At 38.0% G+C, this 21,444-nt stretch overlaps 1 long non-coding RNA gene across 4 annotated transcripts in view; it reads left to right on the top strand.

Annotated features, from left to right (window-relative positions):
* LOC123000839 (uncharacterized) overlaps nucleotides 1–21,444 on the top strand; it is a 43,596-nt gene that overhangs the window by 1,662 nt on the left and 20,490 nt on the right. For all 4 annotated transcript variants that reach the window (XR_008957715.1, XR_008957717.1, XR_006409170.3 and 1 more), the window contains one exon: nucleotides 9,022–9,228. This is a non-coding gene — a long non-coding RNA (uncharacterized LOC123000839). The remainder of the gene's footprint in view (nucleotides 1–9,021; nucleotides 9,229–21,444) is intronic.

Below are 21,444 nucleotides of genomic sequence, written 5' to 3'. Positions count from 1 at the left end.
CCAAAAGTTAAATCCCCAAAAACGCAGCCCCCCCCCCCCAAGAAAGTGGAAAATCAGGTCCCTCAATGCCCCCTCCCTCTTTCAGCGGAGCAAATCCTTGAGCCAAAAAAGGGGGAAAGAGATAGAAAAGGGGGGCAGAGCGGAAGAGATGGTCGGGATGAGGGGATGTGTGCGAGAGCGAGCAAGAGCGAGCGAGCTAGGGGCAGAGAGGGAGAGAGGCGGAGAGGGAGAGAGAGGGAGCGAAATATCAAAGATTGTGCAAGATCAGGCTGGAAAGATAATCGATACTCGACCTAAATTTAACACAAACTACTCAATAAAAGTTAAAGAAAAAACTTACTTTCCATTTCCCCTGCAGTTCCTACTCGATCTTCGCCTCTTTTTTGTTTTGCTTTTATTTTACTTACAGCTGATCACATCCAAGTAAAACGAGAGGGTTCATTAAAAAAAAATAAAAAAAATAAAAAAATAATCCTCGAACTTTATTGGGTGAAAATAAAAACGCTGAAGCAGAAAGTGGGGGGCATGGAGCGGTCCTCGGGGGTCCGGGAGGAGTTAAAGCATGTGCCGACCGCGGTCTCGCTGTTTGGTTGTGAAGGGGTTGGGAAAAGGAGGAAAGGAAATGAAAATCCGATATGTCTTTATTCTGCTAATTATTATCGTTTTAGCCCTGTTTAAAAAAATGGCTGATTAAGTTGAGTGCGCATGTCTTTGTGTGTCTATTCCCGATATGCACTCTGGGAATGAGAGAGGAGAGTGAGGGAGAGGGAGAGGGAGAGGGGGGAGAGAGAGGTGTAATTAGTGAGGTGATCAACATTCCCCAGACTGCAAATGACGCGCAGCCCGGACTCGGAGCAGCCCGGGAGCCTCGCGGCTTGCAAGGCTCAGAGCGCTGCGGCGGGAGCCCGGGACGCTGCGACCGCGGAGAGGGCAGGAGATGGGGATCTCCGGGGCTCGCACCCCACGCGCCCCTGAGCGCGCGACTCCCAAACTTCATTAGACACACACACACACACACACACACACACACGCACACACACACACAGTCTCTCTCTCTCTCTGTCTCTCTCTCTCTCTCTCTCCCCCCCTCTCTGTCCCTCTCTCTCAGCAAAAAGGAAGAGAAAATAAAACATAAATACCGGCAAAGCAATGCCCTTTAACCAGTCGAATTTTTTTTAATTTTAATGAAGCAAAGTAATTATTATCGGACCAGAGACTTGTTTACTAGGGAGCTTAAAGGAGAAATATAAGTTAGAGTAATGAGGAGTTTTTCCCTGCCTAATTTATTCTGTTGTGTACAAGAACGCATTTTAATGGAGAAATGCGGGACTGAGCAAATATGCAGATGTATGTAAATAAAGGGTGCCTGGCAGTGTGCAAACACTGCTTGGCCCAGCCTATTTCGAAGGAAGAATTACACTCTGGATCCATAGGCACCTATTTAAACACGTATCTTTAGCTTGCACACGCAGAAGAGAAAACCCAAGGCATGGTAGATGCAAGGGGTTAGTTGAGTCAAAGTAAACTTTCAAATGAGAATAAGTGATGGGTGCAAGGGTGATAGTGGGGATATGGTCCTAGCTTTATGTAATATTTTTGAATATTTTATCAGAATTGCATAAGTTCAATGTAATAGCTTAAGAAGACTTAGGGGAAAAAAAACCCTTTCATCTTGCAAGTCTGTTGAATTATCTTTCTTGAAGCACATTATGATGAATTTTAAAACCCCACTACAGATCTCATTAGAATGAAATATACTTGGTATTTTCTGGTACAAAATTTAAGGTGGCTGATTCTCATTTGAAAATCTAATTATCTCTTTCCAATATTACAGATGTGAATATGAGTGACACTTTCATTAAAAGATAATTAACTAAAACTAGGAATAGACATACTTTTAAATACCCCCTACTGAATATCTGAATATGGAATATATATATATATATATATATATATATATATATATATATATATATATATATATTATCCCTTGCTACTCAGAGAGCATCTTGATACACTGCTACACTATAGGTCACAAGTAGACACTATCTATGTAATATTTCAAAAATAAGAATTCTAGAGAGAGGTGAAAGTACAAACCAAACAAGCTAAAAACAGGAAATACTTGCAATGTCCAGCTTCCTGGACAGGTGAGGTGTCAGCTGCTTTGAGCTGACAGGTCTTTGAAGTTCTGGATCGCCAGGATCTGCTTCAAAACCTTGTCTTAGGCCTTAAGCACCAAATCTACCAAATACCAACAAAAAGTTTTATCGCAGAATAACAGAGGCTGCAAACACGCATCTTTCTGGACCTGAAACATTGTGCTATCAGGGAACATTTGGAAAATCCTAGACCTCATGCAAATGACATTAAAAACCAAACAAAACACCTGGGAGGATAAAAGCATCGTCCTCAAAAGAGCAGACCTAGGCCCAAATCAGAAAAGCTGGTTGCCTACCTACAGCAGCTGGCTAAGGTTACAATGAAAGTCCAAAGGCTTGGAGTAGAGAATAAAACCTAGATATGGTCTTTATTAAGAGAGAGAAAAAAGAGCAAATCACCACCTTAGGAATCTGAAGTCGATGTATGTACTAGTATAGTATAAACCAGGGCTACTAAACGTTAACAGAAAGAAAATCATCTACCTCTCCAAAGACTCCATCCTATTTTAAACTTGTTTGGGAAGAATCTGCTCAAAGTGTATGGCTTTCTAAGATTTTTAAGTTACTTTGTTTACAGGCTTACCTTTGTACAGCAACTGTATCATTGGTGTGCTGTCTGATTGCACCTCAGTTGAGTTTATCCATGTGCTTTAAGAAACATACATGGCCACAGTGGTAAAATTTTAATTCTCTGTAACTTGGAAGTGAAGAAGGTGTTTATGTAGCATTGCTGTTTACAGAAAAACACCCCAGAGAGCAAAAATTCTGGCTTTAAGAAACTATTTGAGGTGTGTGTTGGGGAAGGGGGTGGGGGCTTTTAAAAAGACTGAGGGGAAATGAAGGCAGGGAGACTTTCAGGTTCAAATCAGAAAAGATCAAGCCCTTTGCGGGAGAGGGCTTCATGTACAAGCTCACTGATGGAAAAACCATTTCCTGCGATTTCAGACGGTAAATGCGTATGATGAAGGAAACACCTGAGAACAATAAGTCTGTTTCAGGCTCAGGTGAAGAAAGGGGTCTATTTCTGGCATGGAAGAATAGGGAAATGGTGATCATTTCGTTTTCAAGTTCTCCTTTATTTCTCTTGCCTTTTTCTTCCTGAAACATCATCAATAACATTAATGTCATTAATGTCAAAACACCAAACGTCAAATCAGGAAAACCATTTTAAAAATTTGGTGGCTATTTCTCCTCTATGCCCCCCATCCTTCTCTTTTCTTGGAAAATACATCCCTCTCTTTTCTTGGAAAATCTCTCTCTCTCTCTCTCTCTCTCTCTCTCTCTCGTGTGTGTGTGTGTGTGGGGGGGGAAGCGGTTATTGAATTCTAAGTAAGAAAACAAAAGGAAGGAGGATTTGTAAGAGGAGCGCCCACTTTTGCAATCCCTCTGCTAGCGAGTATTCCCCTCCTAGCTTGTGTGTGTGTTCTTTTTAATCATCTCTTTCTCATCCTCTTTCACCTCTTTGCTAAGAAGAGAAGCTGAGGTGAGGGTCGGGGGTTAATGGGCTGAGGGGATGGGGCAGAAAGGGACTAGCACGGAGTCAACAGTTTCCTCCAGGGCTCGGCCTTGGAGCGCGCCCGCGCGAGGAGGGTAGCTGGGGAGAAGCGGCTGCAGGTCTGCGTGGGGTGGGCCCGGAGGCGCGGAGCGCGGCGCCGCGGGCAGGGGCGCGGCGAGGCGGGCGAGCCCGAGCCCAGCCCGCGGGGCTGCTCCGGGGCGAGGGCGCGATCGGCCCGGCTCGCCCCGGCTGCGCCCCGGACCCTGGCGCCCTCCTTCTCGGCCCCTCGCTCCAGGAAACCCAGCTGCTCCTCTCGGGTCTCTGAGGACCCCTTGCCGTCAACCTTTGACCCTGGTTCCCCCTCACCCCCGCCCCCATTCTGCTGTCCCTAAACTCTGTGCGAACCCGCCGCCGCCCTCAAGGAACGTTTGGCTACTTTTTATTTCAAAGTGAAAGGAGCAGAGGTTTCCCTGCCGCGCCAAGAACTTTCTCTACACCCTCTTCTACACTTTCCAGGGCTACCCAGCCGAGCTAAGCCCATTCCGGGGCGCTCGGACCCTGACGCCGAGCTCCCATTTGGGGGAGAACCAAAAAGGGATACCAAGTGCTTAGGTGTTGAGTGTTGGAAGCAAGAAGTAATTAATATTGAGACAAAAGGTAATTTCCACTTTTAGACTTTTCCTTGGCGTATTTTATTTCCCAAATCTGTGCCGCGGACACTCTGGGCTTTACAATCTCTTTAAGGAGTCTTCCGCTGTTTGTTCCCAGATTCCCCCGCCCTGCCCTCACCAATTCAGTAACAAATACCCCACCTCCCTCTCCCTCACGTCCCGCCAGCTCAAGACCAAGCCCAGCCCAAGGGGAAAAGGTTCCCAGTCTTTTGACCGCGCATCCGGGGTCTATAGATGAGCTCAGTTTGAAACGAGGTATTACAAGATTTCAGCGTTAGGAACCCTTTATATCACCACAGACACTTTCAGATCCTCAGCCCCCCTCCTCCTTCCCTCTTTTTGTTGGGTCTTCTCCACCCGGGGGCTATTTAACAAAGGCAGTCTGTTAACTAACATTTTTAACTCAGCAACTCCTTTCCGAAACACACTTAAACTGATACCAATGTCTGTCATTTTGTGAGTGGCGAGGTGTCGCTGTGTGTGTGTAAGGGGGGGGACCTGAAGTTGTCAGTGAATCGGAAAGTGCAGGGCTTATTTGGGATGGTGTCACAAACACATTGTATTTACAGTGAAATAATTCAAGAAATAGTGTGGAAGAGTGCCCAATTTCATTACTACGAAAAAAAGTATATTTTTCTTAAGAACTCAAGAAGCGGGGGGGGGGGGGGGCGCGGGAGCTTAAAATATGACCTAACATCCAGAATGGACACCCTCTTTGATGGTGAGAGTGAGCTAGATGAAATGAAATGAAATTCAAAAAGGAAAGACATTTTGAGTGTGTATGTGTGTGTAGCATTTGTGGGCAGTTAAATCTGTCGTCCTCTGATTCTCTCCCCTCCCCCAACCTGGTTCTTATCTCCTTTGTGGTCTTTTTTGTCATAAAAATGCCCCCATCTTGATCCCGGTCTCTATCTGTACTTCCATGTTTCTGTATGTTTCTCTCTTTATAACTAAAGTCCCTTTTTGGTTTTTATTTGCAGTAAATCTGTTTTACCTTTTTTTTTTTCCTGGTGGTTCTGACCTGGTTCAACTTGTGTTGGGGGGGGAGTCATTATTATGTAAAGTTAGGCACAGGTAAGGTATGGAATGGGGAAAAGGGAGGAGTTATAGAGGGTTCGAGGAAGGAAGAATTAAGGGAGTGGAGAAGGGATGGGGGAAGGGGGAGAGAGAAAAGTCAGACACCCTCTGGCCTTTCAGAGGTCAGGGCTCAGACAGTGCTGTGACCTCCTTTCCCTCTAGGCAACAAGCCCAGTGTTTATAAACAAAATCAGAGGGACTCTCCCCAAACAATAGCACTTCACTAACTTCACAAGCACTTCTACAGCTCTTATGCAAATTAATAAGGACTCCTTATCACTTACCACTACACATCCCCCAACCCCCCTCAGCACATGTATTCACACTTAACAGCGCCCAGACCCAGGATCACAAGCACACCCTTCTCAAAACACACGGAGATATTTCCAGCAAACATATCCAACAAAAATTTTACGTTTCATCTGGGGAAGATCTCTAAGAGACAACGATGCAGATGGGACAAGATAGATAAGTGGGAAAAGAAAGAAAGAAAGAACTGAGATTTCACTGAATAGACGATAAATTTGTGATCTTTTAAAACCTAAAACATCTATATCTAGTCAAGGTAATGCTGTATAGACAATATACTAAACACTGGCCACTGAATAGAATTATTTGAAAACAGGACATTACATTCATCCCAGCATTCACATTTCCAAGACAAAAGTGCAAATCTTTATAATTGAAGAAAAGCCACCACCTCTATATGTAATGTCCCTAAATATTAGACACAAAAGCACCATTAAATCCCGCAGCAAACAAACAGCCCATCTGATCTAAGTTACAAAATGTATAATTAAATCCATCTTCAATTACAGAAGGCAGCTAGCAGAAACTAAATCAAAGATTTTGAAACAAATGTTGTTTGCCAAGGTACAGAAATGATAGCTTTACATTATATTGTAACCAAAACTCCATTTCAGGAATAAATTACAAGATAAGGGGGGGGGGGTAAATAGGTGAAAGCAAAAAAAAAAAAAAAAAAAAGAATTACATGATTTCAAACTTCTGCTTTAAAATGATTATCAGTGCAAGTCTAAGAGAAAAAGGTTAAAGAAGATATACCTCAGAGCAAAAAGATCATCTCCTTTTCTTCTTTGTCTATCAGTCCCCTGTTAAAGCATATGGAAAATGTTTTCAAAATGCCCAGATTTGGCACATTGTCATTGCAAAGAGAGGAGCGCAGTGATGCTGTTAGAGAAAATGGGAAATAAATTCAGGATTGGGTGCTGCCTCCTTCAATGCGGATTTATCTAAGTTTAATTTAATATTCCGCAATCACTGAATGATCGCATATAATTCACCAAGATTTTAAAGGGCTTTATTTAAATACCTTGAGCAACAAGAGAATGAAATTTAAACCATTGCTGCCATTGCTTATATTTTTTATTTTCCTATTAGAAGAGCTTTAACTGGCAATTTCTAATAATAAAAGGAAAAACGATAAAGGTTTGGATTTTTAAAAGGGAGAATGTTAAAGGAAAGCATTAGCTTTATTAAAATCATTCTGAACATAAAATCAAAAAGCACAAAATGGTTGTTTGTAAAACACTAAACCTTTAATCGATTTTATTGGCATTCCGATCGATTAGATAAACGGAAATCTATAGCAAACATCAAAGCATTTAAAACATTTTCTCTATCTCATTTATAAACAAAACTTTTCTTTTCAGCGGAAAAAAATGATTATCAAACGACTAACAGGAAATTCTTCAGATATCAAATTACGATAATAAAATTATTTCCACATGGAAAGGGATAATGACAATGATGATAGTAATTACAATAATGAATAATTCAACAACCCTTTGACATGTATGTTAGAACCTCCAGCAGAAACCGCTCTAAAGAGGGGGTACTTTAAAAGAAATACTTAATTTTTTTAAATTGAAGTGTAGTTGACAATACTTTATTTTTAAAGGAAATATTTTTTAGAGATAACTCTGGGGGAGTAGTTTAGGTGTGGCTGTCGGACTGGTGTTAATTTCCCTGCAATTGCAAACGAGTCCATTTCCTCGCCGGTGTTTTCCTTCCAAATTGATACTTCTTATTAGCAAAAATTAATATGCAAATGTCAGTGAGCCTTTCCAGGTTTGCAAACTTGTATCCGGACCTGTCTTCTACTTACTCTAAAAGGTGATTCTCAAATTATAGAGGGGGGCGAAGACTAGACTCCCCAAACCTGAATGTGATCACATATTTGATCTTTTAAGTGAAGGAAACCGATTTATTTGGAGATCTGAAAACTGCTATCCAGAGAAATGCAGCAATCAGACCTTATGGCATTTTAGCTGCAGCAAAAGGAAGTGTTGCTGTAACGGGTATTATGTTTATTTGTTAAAGAAAATCAATGAAAGTGGCTGTAAAGTAGTTAGTGAGGCGTGTGTTTGGGACTCGCGGTGAATCGTGACTCTGGCAGGCTGAAAGAGCAGCTCTTCTCCTTGCCAGAAAAGTCCCCGCGTCGCCCCGAGCCGGGGAGCGGGCTGTGCGGCACCTGGCTTCCAAGTCGCCGGTGCCGCCCCGCGGTGCTCTTGTCGACCGCCTAAGTCGCTCCAATTTTCTGCCCTTTTTGCCCTCTGTCCTAGCAGTTGCTCCTTCCAGTTGACCGTGGTGGCCTTCCCACGCCCTCCCTCAGCAGCACACACCTTTTTCCTCCTTTTCTCTTACTGACTCTGGTCGTTTCCTCCTTTACGCTACAGGTCTGAACTTCTGTACTTCTTTTCCTCCTATTGGAATCTCCCTCCTCTGAATCTCGAAGTCTCTTCGGTGAATCGCGGAATCTTTCTTTCCTACCCCGCCCCTCCCCCATTTCTCTCTCCTGCCAATTATTTAGCACCCGGGTCTTCTTACCCTCGCACTTCTATCCTCTCCTCCAGACATTCCAGAGAGTTCTCATCACACCAGAATGCACTTTTTCTTCTCCTCCTACTCCCCTTGGATTGGGGAAGGGGGGTGAGTTGAACTCCCAGGGGTTTTATTCTATTCTTTTAACAGCTTTACTTTCCCTTTTCTTCTTTGCGTAACCTTCACCTACCTACTAATTTATAACAGAAGCGGTTTCTTTCCCTTTCATTTCCTAGTTTACAGTTTCCGTCTGGGGCTGTGCACTGCACAGGCACCCTCTGGCTCCCCCCTCCCAGGCCGCCCCCGCCGGCCACCGGCCCAGGCAACTATTTTCATGTACTTGGTTGCGGTCTCACTGCACTTTCTCTCCTTGGAATAAGTTAGTTTCCATGATTTGAAGTTCTCCGTGGAGCGCCTCTTTATTTGTCAAGCTAGCTCGCTGCCCAATGAGGGGTGGGGTGTGGGGGAAGGTGTATCAGCCACTTAAATCCCTTTTAACAACCGTTTACTCCCAGTCCCACCACCCGCCCAGGTAATGTCTTGTGTGAATAATAACGAATTCTGGGAGATTTTCCCTCTCAGCGCGTGCAGATTGCTTAAGAGTTATTCCTGAGAGGGTCTCAAACCCCTTCCTTGTATCTTCTGGCTTCGAGTAGTCACCATTTCAAACCCCCCCCCCCACGCCTCTTCTCCTTCCCCCCCTCGCTGGCCGCCCTGGCTGCATGAGGGGAACGCAGTCTAAAGACCTCGTCCTCTCGCTTCTTGTTTCTAGCTGCTGCAGCTGCCGCTGAAATTCGCTGTGGCCGCTGCCTCTTCCCGCTTTAATCCCAGACCTCCAGTCATTGGGCAGCTCCTCAGAGGCAAGAAGTCAACACCATGGCAACCCGACAAGCCTATCAAATCACCGGCTAGCGTGACAGCAGCTACACTGCAGGCAGAAGTGGGCTGGGCGGAAGAGCAGAGTGGCCACTACGCTCAGGTACACAGTCTGGGAGTGGACAGCAACTGTCAGCATCCACGTTCTGGCTACACAGATGTGCACCACCGGGTTCATACCCTTACCCTATGTCCCCTAGTAGGTTTGGAGGACGAGGAGGAGGTGGAAGAGGAGGAGGAGGAGGAGGAGGAGGAGGAGGAGGAGGAGGAGGAGGAGGAGGAGGAGGAGGAGAAGGGGAGATACATAGAGGAGTGGAAGAGCTTCGGGAGAGAGTTTCAAGCTAAAAGTGGTCGAAGCCTTAGATACTGTAAACTAAAGACGCCTTGTGCCCCAGCAAGTAGATGAAACCAAGTCGCAATAACCTCAGAACCAGATTTAAAGGGTTTGCACAAAGGTGTGGGATATTTCTTCACCGGTTCTGTCACTTGCTTGAGCAAAATTAATGCAACATTGTGTTCTGGAGTTTCAAAAGTATAAAAGAAAATGTTACATTTTTTAACTTTTCCTGTCTGCCAGTGTTGGAGTCTGCAAAAAATATGGCTCGACATCAATTTCAGCTATGCTAATTGACTGCCTTGGAAATGACCTAAACTTTACCTGAAACTGCCTTTGCCTTGTTCTTTCCTAGAATGTGTACTATGTGTCATGTGTGTTCTAGATCTTCTCTAAAGAGAAGGAACAGAGGAGACTAGGAAATGGGTAACTAGGAAATCCCTGCATTCCTCTTGGGCCTACTTTGTCTTTGCATTTCCTTGATTTTCCTTGAACTCCCAGGTAGACAAATAGAAGAAGACAGGACTTTCACTAATAATTCAGAGCACTTTGTTAATTTACATGGTTTAGTTTGAAACTGGATTTTTCTTTTTCTTTTTTTTTATTTTGAAAGCAAACAATGTTTTTGAGAAACGTGCAACATATTTCTTATTAGCTTATACAAATATTCGAACAATAATACAGAATGCTATCATTGACCATGTATCACCCTCTATCACTTATCTCATAGTTGCTTTCTGAATTTGAGAGCACAAGTTTGTTGAAGTTGTATAGGGCAGAAAGAGAAATCCATTTAATAATGAGGTTAATGTGTCATATTGAAAGAATCTTGTACGAATTCTAAAACGTACCTTTAAGTCCACTCCACATAAACACAATTCACTAAATAAACAATTTTCATATTGATCTCACATTTTTTATGAAGAGGCCTTCAGTGTGTATTTAAGTTATACTTGGCATGCATAAAATACTAGAGACCTGGAAAAGGTTCTCAAAACAGCAATTGCAATATTAAGCAGAATAGGGTAGAGAGCCAATTTTTGTCGCTCTAAAGAGAAATTCAATGAAATCTTGAACTTCATTTCCTTACTTTCTCTATATTTCATTGTTGATGGATCCTAATATTAAAACAGTACCTTTTGAAAATATAATTTATTACATACCAAAAACGAGTATAATAACTGACACTGGAGAAACAGGTCATGATATACTAGAGAAAACTTTTGGATATAATGTGATTTTCCCTGCACTAAAACTCTAATAACATTCTGGTAGCATTTTCTTTTTCTGTGCTACTCTGCAGAGTCCTTCAATGAAGAACGGTCAAGCAGAGAGCTGAAAGTTGGTTGTAGTTTAAGTGGTTACGTCAGTGCCAAGTTATCGATATCCTTGAATGTTTTTGGCTAATTCACATTACATCTGACATGTACTGAGTGTTTACAGTGGGAAATGTAAGAAATACAGTACTATAATTTTAAATTAAAATGCATATATTTAATGTTATCTTTCATAGCCAAACTTGTAAATTTAAAATGTTTTTAAAGAGAAGTTAAATGAAGTATACAAAAATCTTTCAGTACATTTTGACTTCAGTAAGAATAAATGAACACAGGAGGTATGAGAACATTTAAAAGTTTATTATTTCATTTAATAAATGGTGTACCCTGACTTATTGAAAAAATTTAAATACCTTAGGATCTATCATGCCATATGTGATGGATGTGTGGTTATACTCATTAAAAACATGAACAGATACCATCATTCCAATGTTCATCTATATGTAATATTTCTAATTTTAAAAAGTTAAAATGAGATGAAATTAGTACATTATCTGTAAATGAAAACAAATATCTAAATTTCTAGATCCTTTAATTTTCTTAGAAATTGTTATTTCTAAAGTTTGCCATATATGGATTATTGAAAATTAAAACAATTTTTGCAAATGCCATACACATATTTATTTTTTAATTACAAATCAATTTTAGTGTCTAAATACCCTCAGATTATACACTAGATGACCATCTGCTTAAATATAGACTTATGTACATGCCACACACATGTTGCTAGTTAGCTCAACATTCAAATCTTTACATTCAAAGCTATTTTCTATACTTTTAGTGTTTTCAGTATAGATGTTCTTGGAAGGAGGACATTTCTCTTTTTTAGCCAATAAAAATAAGATAGTAGAATTAAATGTAGTTTAAATGCTAAATTAAAAAAAAAATCAGTGAAAGGATGCCTTGCTCATTTTCAGCAGAATGGATACCATCTCCATAGAGTTCATTCTTGACCTTACCTGAGTAAGTACTTTAACTTAAAGTATGAGATGCACCTAGAGGGGTAATACATTGAGCTTAATAGGAAGACAGTTAATAACCTTTTTTCATCCTCGTGCACTATCAATCATGGCTGTCACCAGTCTGCTGAATCAAAGCAAAAGTGTTCTTCACAGATGACTGATTAGAAACGCAAAATCACAAGATCCATCTTCATGGTCACTTTTATTATAGTCATTTTTAAACTGACAGCAACCTGCTCAGTTTCAGCACACTGGGCATCACAAATAGTGTCACTCAGTGCAACTAAGCATGAGAAGAGGTTGGTTGGATTATACTTAAAAATAATTAGGCCCTCAGCCCTTTGTGGAACCAAGAAAAAGGTATTCCTCTTTCCATGCCCCCATTCCCTCCTCCTATAACTTACTCTGATTCCATTGTATCATTAGCTTACCATCTTGAAGGGAGGCAATGCAGGGTGCAGTTTCTATCCTTGTTAATTACCTAGGAATTAGGGGATGAATATGTCCATTTGAGAGTTACAGAGAACTTTTTGTCTACTGCTTTTTGTCAACATCATGACAAACAACAACATTGCTACCCTTATGGTTAAGTTAAATAGGGTTCTTTTTATATAGAAATAGGTTTTTAGTTAAAGACTTCAGGAATCTAGGTGACTAGGTATTAGTGAAGGATTCTTGCTATAAGGAGCTTTCTGGTGGAGGACATATAATAGCATCACCTGAATGCTGTAGCACTGGAATTACTGAGGTTATAACTCTCCAAATGAATAATCTTAAAGGTGGTCAAGATATAAACTATTAAGTAGTGATATGAATTCTCGATATGCAACCCCATGTTTTCTCCTTTTCAGCCCTAGAGTATTGAAAAATGACAAATTTGAAAAACTAACAAGTAGATGTATGTAAAAATCATTCAGCTAGAGGGTTTGAAACAGTTCTGTCTGTGTCAAAGGGTGAGGAGCTTTGTCTTTACTTCAAGTCTTGATCTTTATGCTACAAAGATGATCCTTTCAGATTCATTTCATGATATTTTTATACATGCCTTTAGAATATTTTAAGATACTATAGGGTACTAATGATACAAATATTTACATGAGAAAAATTTTTAATAGAAACATTTAAAAATATGTTGTGATTCTTATGCCCGTATTGTAGGGTTCTTATTTCATATTCAGAAAGGAAAATCCAGTTGGATTTAAATTTTAATTTAGTAAATTTAACTCAAGTGTCCTATTTTAAATTTCTATACAGTCATCATTTCCTTTCATCCCAAATGTTCATTTTCTTGTTAACAGCAGAACACACACACATAGAGAGAGGAAAAGGAGAGAGAAAAATTTGTCAATGATATTTCTTTATATAACATAATGCCTTCATATTCATTTTCAAACATGTTTAATATTCTACCTTTAATACCTCTTTGTGAAGCTACCAACTCTTTTCCCTCGGCTCTCCCTCCACACACACATACACACACCCACTCACACACACACACACACAAACACACACACCTGTATTGCTTTATTCTAGATTACAAGAATGCTTTTCTTTTCTGCACAAAATGCATAGATAGACAAGATACATATAATGATATATCTGTATTTATACATATTATATAGCTGCACATATGGAATGGAATATATGTATTTTCCAAGGATATAATAGATGCATAAACGTACTCTCTATGTATAAGAAGGGTAATATTAATTTCCTTAAATATTGTGCTTTATATGTTTCTAGAGATATATGTATTTAAGATAAAGAAGTTATGAAATATTCCAATTAACTATCCAGTTCGATTTTATCTTTTTAAGCTAAATTTAATTGTCTTAGAATTTGGATAGATGTATGTGTTAGTTGATGTTTTAAAATATTTCCACCTTATAAAAATTAATAATGACAATACTCATTGATACATTCAATATGTAAAATTAGGATTAAATGAAATGTTTACATCCTTTAAAAGCTGTATAATTACATAGATGACAATGTAAATCACCTTAACGGGTTCATATTCAGTTTACTTTAACGATAAAAATGTAATTTCTCCTGACAAAACGTGTGTGTGTGTGTGTGTGTGTGTGTGTGTGTGTGTGCATGCACAGGTGTGGATGGGTACTTAGTTTGGGTAAGTTTATACTTTTAAAAAAGATAAGAATAGAATTCTTATTTTAGAATTCTTATATTAGAATTCAATATTCTTGTTTTTAAAGCTAATAAAATAGAATTCTTATATTAGAATTCAATATTCTTGTTTTTAAAGCTAGTTTTTAGTGTGAAACGTTCTTTCTGCTTAGGTTCTACTAGCCAGAATATTTATGGAAGAGAGATTTATTTGAGATACCTGGACTCGGTGTGGCACTTTTTGCTACAAAACTAATTCAGTGAGATGATATGCATGCTATTTGGCATCATCTTGGTAATCTATGCAGCCAGTCACAGTGGATCCAATATGAATTTTTAATATGCATCATAAATATAAGCACTTACAAGGCTTATAAAAATTGGAGATCTAGAATCATATTTTCCTCTATAGACAGGTCTTAAACTGAAAACAAGTTTTTCCTTTATATTTGAGAAACTTAATCAAAACTACTTTTTAAAAAAGTTAGTTGGTTTTGGAAGTTACTATAAAACATCTTCGTTTGAAAATTTTATGTTTTGACATAATTTGAGAACAAAACTCACATTTTAAACTTCATGGATAATTTTAAAAGTTTTTTGGAAAAAATCAGCATCTTAATTTACGTGAAATGTTTACCTGACTATTTTTTTGCTGTTAGTTTTAAAAACCTGTATTGTTTTGTGTGCATTTGCTTTATTGAGACTGTTCTAACGTTTGACTATGTAAATCACACAATTTGATTGAATATAAGAATATCACATGATAAATGGACTAGCATGAAGCTCTTATAATTTAGTTGTTAGAGATACACTTTATACATAAAAACATATTCATCAAAGAATATTTTGAACAAAATAAGACTAATAATGTTTATATATTTCGGTTTGGGCTAGAATTTGTATTGTGTATTGCATGTAACATATGATATATGCATACATATACACAATTACACCTAAATACTATCATATCTAGATTATTGACTTCTTTAAATGGTAAAATGCTGTCACACACAAATATTGCAATTATCTTTGCCATGCCTGCATTTATGCAACCTGAATATGCAATTATGGCATTTCTCTTTCCTGGAGTATGATTTTCCCTTGGTACTGGAATTGTTTTTTGTTGAATCTTTGTGATTAAAAAAAAGCTGTTATATGAGTGTCAGTTTGCAATAAATGTGTGAGAAGATGTACGGTCAGGATAGACTGGCCATCTCTTAGCATGTCTTTTCTACCTGGGCTTCAGAGCTCTAGCTCCCAACTAGTGATATTTAAGGAGAAAAGAAATGAAAGCAAAGGTCATACAAAAATCACCTTTAACATTTTATAGTAAAAAAAGGGAAAATATTGAAATATTCACAATAATTTGTTACATAATTCCATTTTGATTGCTTTCCTATATTAAATTTCAAAATGCTGTTATTTGCTATCATTCAACTAAAATTGTTATTTGGTTCAACTCTTTTTACTCACAAAAAAGATATAGTTCTTAAAAACCACCAAAACTGAAATTATTATTTTCTCTACCATTCATATTCCCCAAAGCTTTCTGCCACTCAGCCACTAAAGCTGGAAGATGCATTTTATAACAAATAGCCTATTTTGATCCCTACGCTTTCTTCTTACCTTGAATTTCAGTTTGCAAAGAAATATGCAAATTGATTTAATGACAACTTTTCAAAATGCACTCCAAGATGTTAGTGATGTTTTCAAGTAAAAAAATTTAGGATAGTATGATATAAAGATCCCTTTTTTGATAGCTAAAGCTTTTATATGTAAACCTTCACTTATATATTACCCAACCACTGAAGAATTTTAATGTCTTGCAGTTCATTTTGCAATATTTGCACAAACATTCAGAGTAGTATTATGTTGCTTAGTTATTTCATTATATTATATTTCACATTTAGATTTTCATTTGAATTTTCCTGTTTTCAACATTTGGATATCATCTCATTAACTATCATAAACCAGTAGTTTAAGGAGGAGTAATTCTGAAATGTAAACACCCCTTCTAGAATTTTACAGCATTGCTATGGAAGAGAAAGAGGGGACTAGCATTACTTTCCCCCAAACATTTCCCTGTTATGATTATAAGAAAAGATCAGATGCTGTGGCAATTTTTTTCATATGTGATCTTTCTTTAGAATTATTTTCAAAGTCAACTGTCCTTAGACCTTATTTTCATCTCCAAAAAGCATTAAGTTTGCTTCTTTGTAAAATATTTCTTCATAACATATCTTAGTTTAATTCACTTTTAGCAAAAGAAACACCCAAACTCAATCTGGAGACCTCCTTCCAACATAATTTAGCTGGACCTTTTCTTAGTAAAGGTTTTCTGGTTTTCATTTTCACTTCATATTCTCAAATAAAAGATCCTTTGTTGTCTACCATTTGATTGGACTTAATGAAAAACACTCCATTTTAACTTAACAGTATTTCCTTTTGAATTTATTATATTTAAGAACACTGTCAAAAATCAAACATTTAATCTCAGGTTTTTATATTTCAAAATATATTACTATCACATGGCTCAGTGAGGTGATGTAAAAAGTACACTGAAAAGATTTCAAAAAGGAAAGCAAAAGCGAAAAAACCCGGCTTCATTTTAATATGAAACTAAATACTATAGCTAATGTGCAGACTGGGTACGGCAGCTGACTGTAAAGACGAGCATGTGACAGGGTGCCAACAGCAGAATTGTGCAGTATTGACTAAATGAGCTTCACTGATTTGTATTGAGGCTAATATCTTCTTTAAACAATTCCGTGTAAATTGTGCGTATAAAGTCATTGGAAGCTATTTCTCAGGACAGCCTCGCTGGCTAGCTACCTGCTGGAGTGAGGAAGATAATCAATAGGAAGAAATAGAGCTGAGCATGAGCCTGGGAAGCTTCAGAGCAGTTAATGCTGATAAAAGTAGATGATGTCAATATTTGGGAATAGCACAACTCTAGGATAATAGACAAAAGAGAAGTGCATATGTTGTAGAGTGTTCAAACAGGGGCAAAATTAAAGCCTAAGTGGCAGATGATGCCCTGGGCTGCAAAAGACATTATTTATTACAGGTATTGTGAAATTTCTACTGAAATTCAAACAGAGCGAGATGTTATATGAAAAAGGTACCTAACTTTTATCGGAAGTTTAAATACCCATTTCCATTTCAATGGTCAATAGGTTTCTGCCTATGCTTGGTATAGGATAGACAGTCCTCCAAACATTTGGCAGATATATATTTTTACATATGTAATACTGCATATCTCATTAAGAAATTGCTTTTAATTCTTTAAGTTGCTTCCAAGATATAAAAAAAAAATAACACATACAAGATAAAATGAGAACAGGCTGTCAGTCAAAGGGGATGCCAAACGTACAAGCAAACCTAATTGTCTTTGCATATGCTTGCGTGATTATAGCAGGCTCCTTATCTGCTAAAGGTAGTAGACTTATTGCAGGTGAGGTAATGATATATTTCTACTAATTTAATACTGAAAATCAGTTTTCCTCTGGCTGTCAGGCGATGAAATTTTGTTCTTCTGTGCTGATCTTTCTGTTGATGTATTATGACATAGTCTGTCAACATGAACAGATATGTGAAAGGAGATTGGGTGACTGAGACGTACAACCTGCATAGAACTCTTCTTGAATTTTAAGCATGTTATCATGTTTGGGTACAACAAGTAAGGCTGTACTTGCTTTAAAATGCTGTATTTTTATATAATTTAAGCCCAAGCAAAAACAGGTGGACTATGACAAGCCTCTAAACCGGAAATGAGTGAGCCAAATCCAAACCACGTATTTCAGAACACCTTTTAAAAAGCTCTTCCAAGTCCTAAGTTGATTCCTTTAAAAAAAAAAAACCCAAAAAACAAAAAAACACCATTTGCAAAATAGAAAAGTTTCTCGACAGAGGAGAAATCAATTCATACACGTATGATTATCAAAGGTAGCCATTTTCTCCCAAATTAAACAATTCCACAACTGTTACATGCTTTTATTGTCACAGATGTTTTTATTGTTTGGTGTCAGATATCTGGATTATATCAAGCACATGATTCTGAGGTTAGGTAAAACAGCCACGCCTGATAGTTTTTACTTAAAAGCAGGCTAACAAATGCTATTAGAAAAGGAGGCACGTTGATCTAGCACCTAACATTTTAAACATTGCTTTTACCTATAAAAATACAGAAATAAATAAATTTTACCCCTGCTTTTCATTTTATGCTTTTCTTTGGGGGGAATAACTAGTTATTCAGAAAAGAATGTTTTGTCTTTTCCAAATCACACATTGCGGTGACTAACCCAAGATGCAGGATTACAGTCAAAATCATTTCAAATTCCAAATATATAATCTTTGTAAGCTTTCTTACAAATAAAAATATTTGCTCAAAAATGCTAGTAGTTGTCATACATCCTATCCTTTTATCTTAAATACAGAGAAATAAAAGACCTTTAGTCATTATTGAATTCTAAAGAAGGTTTCATTTCAAATAAAGTATGAATTTTGATTTAGAGACACAGAAAAAAATCCTTTAAGATCTATACTTCAACTAATTTGTTAATCTTGTGCCACTTTCAGCATTTGTCACACATATAGACCAGGAAATTGGCTCCATCTCATTCTAGCTCTGTATTGAATTAAAAACCTCTACTGCAAAGAAGAGCATGATGTGGGGAAAGAATAAATTTAGTTCTTTCTTTAGCAATGCACATATATTTCCATACATTTCACATCCTAAGGGAGCCTATGAATGCATTCAATAAATACAAAACTATAAACTATAATTCCAGAAAAGGCAAAGGTTTACATTTTTTTTTCTGATTTTAATATACCGTTTAAGTTTGAAGACTGAAAATTAAATACTTTTATGCCTTTTATTTTACTTTTTTTTTTCAGTAGACACCTTCACCGTTAGAAATAAATCTATAATAACGAATCTTAGTTGCTTCTTCCACTTGGATAATGTTAACATGTTTAGATCAAAGCAAATTAAATATCAGTAGCAGCAAATTGAGAAAAAAATGTTTTCTGCGATTTGAATCAATGTTGCATTCAATTCACTAAAGTCCACCTTGGGTAATGTAGTAGACGTTATATGCAAACCATATATGTGTGTACAGTAAAAGGAGTGTCCATTCCTATTTCATATTATAGACTAATAGCAAAGGTATTTTTCAATGAAGTGTGATAATAATGGGGTGTTTTTCAGCATGATGGGTGCATGTATATTAAGATTTTGTGAAAATGAAAAACACCCCACAGGTGAGGGTGAAGGATATTACCAACTCTTGATATAGACTCGCTGTATGTATAGTTCACTATGCTTTCAAGTATTTGAATCTGTGACTGCATTCTGAGGCGACAGTGCAGTGTGGTAGATTTATGATGGCCTCACGGAAACAGAGCTAGCAAAGATTATGGCATACTTGTTTAGAAAAACGGTGAGCTGAAGGTTCCTGATTTACACTGACATATATCTGGATGAAACCATAGTTTGCAAATTGCCTTGAGGAGTCATCTTTTATTAAGTGTTTGATAGGTATCAAAATGTACATATCTATTTTAAAACAGATCAAGAATGCTGATATTATATTTGCAAGGATTCTCTTTTATAGCTGTAGGTTTAAAATATTTTTACATCTACATTTCTATCTTCTAAATAACAAAAGTAAATATCCAGTAGGAAAAATCATGTCATGTTAAGAAATACATTTCATAATATTGAAAAACTGAAAGGCCCAATAATGTGAAAAAAAGAGTAAAATTTCACAGTAAATCGGGATATCAATTACGAGGTTCAACGTCTTTACAGCATTTGTTTTTGGTGTTGTTTTTTTTTACATTTATATTCTTATTCAAGGATAAAGAAATAACCTTTAAAGACCTTGCCTAAATTAGTCAACTTACAACCTATCACTCCTTGACTCCTTCCCATTTTAAATGTTTAATAAACGTGGTCTTCATTTGAAGGATGCGGCTGTTTCTCCCTTATTTTATTAGGCCAGTGAAGATACTCCTTCACTGAATTCAGAACTGAAATTGTGAGCCGATATGCTCATAGACTTTTTTCCTATGGGAAGTCTTATCTGTAAATGATCAGAAATGACAGAATGCATGACACAAACTTGTAATCATTCTGCTCTGCATTTCCAATTTCTGTGACTGCTATTCCTTGCTGTGCCCCTTTATTTTTGTAACAGTCCATAGTGTCACAATTCATATTTAGGAGAACCACATTTTCCCCCCCAAATTCCACAATACCAATTTGTATGCTCCTACTTAATCTGTGAAATAAGTGTTTGGGAAAAGATGAGTGGTTCACAATTAAATAACAGCTTTGAAATTGCTGGAATCACAGCTCCTTCCAAATCTTCATCCTCTTGGTTCCATTACCCTTGTATTTTACAGCTTAGGATTTTGGATGTTTAATGCTGGTATTGTGTAAAGTGGGTGTTCCTAGAAGTCACACTTAAGAATTATTGTGTGGCCCAACTGCTTCAGGGCATAAAATTTCTCTAAGAGACAGCAGCTGACAGATTGGAAGAAACTGACTCAAAGTGTCAGATAACTTTTAACTTCTAATGTTGAGTTTTCAAAGTATCTTTTGGGTCTCTGTTCGGGATTTAATAAGAACAAATGGAATGCACAGGAAGCACATATTTCTACTATTGGCCTGACCTTTTTATCATAGCTCAGGATACTTTAAAAAAATTGTGGTAAAAAAAACATGATATCTACCCTCTTAACAAATTTTAAGTGTATAGTACTCTACTCTTAACTATGGGCACAATATTTTACAGCTGATCTCTAGAACTTTTTCGTGTTACTAACTGGAACTTTATACCCATTGAACAACTCCCCATTTCCTTCTCCCCACCACCCTTCCCCACCATTTACTCTCTGTTTCTATGAGTTTGGCTATTGAGGTGTCTCAAATGGAATCACGAGGTACTTGTCCTTCTGTGACTGCCTTATTTCACTTAACATATGTTCTCAAGATGCATCAGGATACCTTTCTGTGTCTAATATTATCCTCCCCTTCCTTGGAGGGTCCCAGAGAAGGGGCTCAGTTGGAATTTCCACATGAAATAAAACAGTTCATTTACTAAGAGATTGCAGGAGAGAGAAGGGGAGGGTCAAAATAGGAAAACTGTTTATTTCTCACAAGACACAGGTACGGAGAGGTTGATAGACACCATTCTATTTATTTATTTATTTATTTATTTATTTATTTATTTATTTATTTGACAGAGAGACAGACAGCCAGCGAGAGAGGGAACACAGGCAGGTGGAGTGGGAGAGGAAGAAGCAGGCTCCCAGCGGAGGAGCCTGATGTGGGGCTCGATCCCAGGACTCTGGGATCATGCCCTGAGCCGAAGGCAGACGCTTAAAGACTGAGCCACCCAGGAGCCCCGATAGACACCATTCTTATCATCTTTTTTTTTAAAGATTTTATTTATTTATTTAACAGAGATAGACAGCCAGTGAGAGAGGGAACACAAGCAGGGGGAGTGGGAGAGGAAGAAGCAGGATCCCAGCAGAGCAGGGAGCCCGATGTGGGG

The sequence above is a fragment of the Ursus arctos genome, unplaced genomic scaffold, assembly GCF_023065955.2.
Source record: "Ursus arctos isolate Adak ecotype North America unplaced genomic scaffold, UrsArc2.0 scaffold_6, whole genome shotgun sequence".
NCBI lineage: Eukaryota > Metazoa > Chordata > Mammalia > Carnivora > Ursidae > Ursus > Ursus arctos.
The sequence above is the reverse complement of the archived record's forward strand: the minus strand, read 5'-3'. Positions and strand labels throughout refer to the sequence as shown.